We start from the raw sequence: 984 nt of genomic DNA, 5'->3' as shown, positions 1-984 counted from the left end.
GTGGGGGGGGGGGGGGGGGGAGTGGACAGATTGAGGCCCCCACTGTGAGGGAGGAAGTGGGGAAGGGGTTGGGGGTGCTGCCCAGCTAGGGTGGTGCATGGAGTGGGACACAGCCATGGGTGGCTCAACCAGGGGGCAGGAGGCATGGGGGGCATCTCCCCACTGCTGAGTGAACCCCCAGGATGGCATGTGCCCCCCGCCCAGATCTGTGTGCATGGTGGGGATGGATGTGGGCTGCCCACTGCAGGCTCAGGGCTCTCTGCCCTGCTGCCCTCCCCAGAGGAGTCCCACACCATTACGGAGATGTTCCACCTGCAGTACGGACAGCAGCAGTGCAGAGTTGTTCCCCCCGCTGCTGCTGGATGGGCAAGGGGTGCATGACCAGTACGGGGCTCCTAGGGGGAGGGCAGCAGGGCAGGGAGCCCCGAGCCCACAGTGGGCAGCCTGCATCCACTGCTGCTCGGCTCTGCTCTGGCTGTGCTGCAAGTGGAGGTGGGGGACCAGGGTGTGGGAAGAAGGGCATGTGTTCCAGCTTTACATTTTTAAAAGGTGGTCCCCCTAGCTGACAGCAACATGGTGATGGATTATTCAATCCTGCAGCTATCTCTTTTTGTACCCATCCCGCCCTAGGGTTAGCTCCCAAGCCTGGTGCCCCAGTCTCCCCACTTTGTTACTCCACAGTCTGAGGGATGCTTGTCAGGTGGGTAGCAGAGTCTCCAAGAGCTGCAGGAGCCAACAGCAGGTAGCCCTGTTTGGCCCTTTCCCATCCAAGCTCCTCAGCTAGGGCAGGATCAGGCCACTGGGTTGCTCAGCCCAGCCCTGAGCCTTGGGACTCCCAGCCCTTCCCCTGCAGAGAGGACCCCTCCTCCCCTGAGCTCCCTGCCAGGATTCAGTCCATCCACCCCTCTCAGCTGGGGCAGGAGCAGCCCCCTGGGCACCCAGCAGGCCCTGCTCTCCTCCGTCCTGGCCTGCCTGGCTTGGTGG

The sequence above is a fragment of the Alligator sinensis genome, unplaced genomic scaffold, assembly GCF_000455745.1.
Source record: "Alligator sinensis unplaced genomic scaffold, ASM45574v1 scaffold1391_1, whole genome shotgun sequence".
Lineage (NCBI taxonomy): Eukaryota > Metazoa > Chordata > Crocodylia > Alligatoridae > Alligator > Alligator sinensis.
This window is presented reverse-complemented; position numbering follows the sequence as displayed.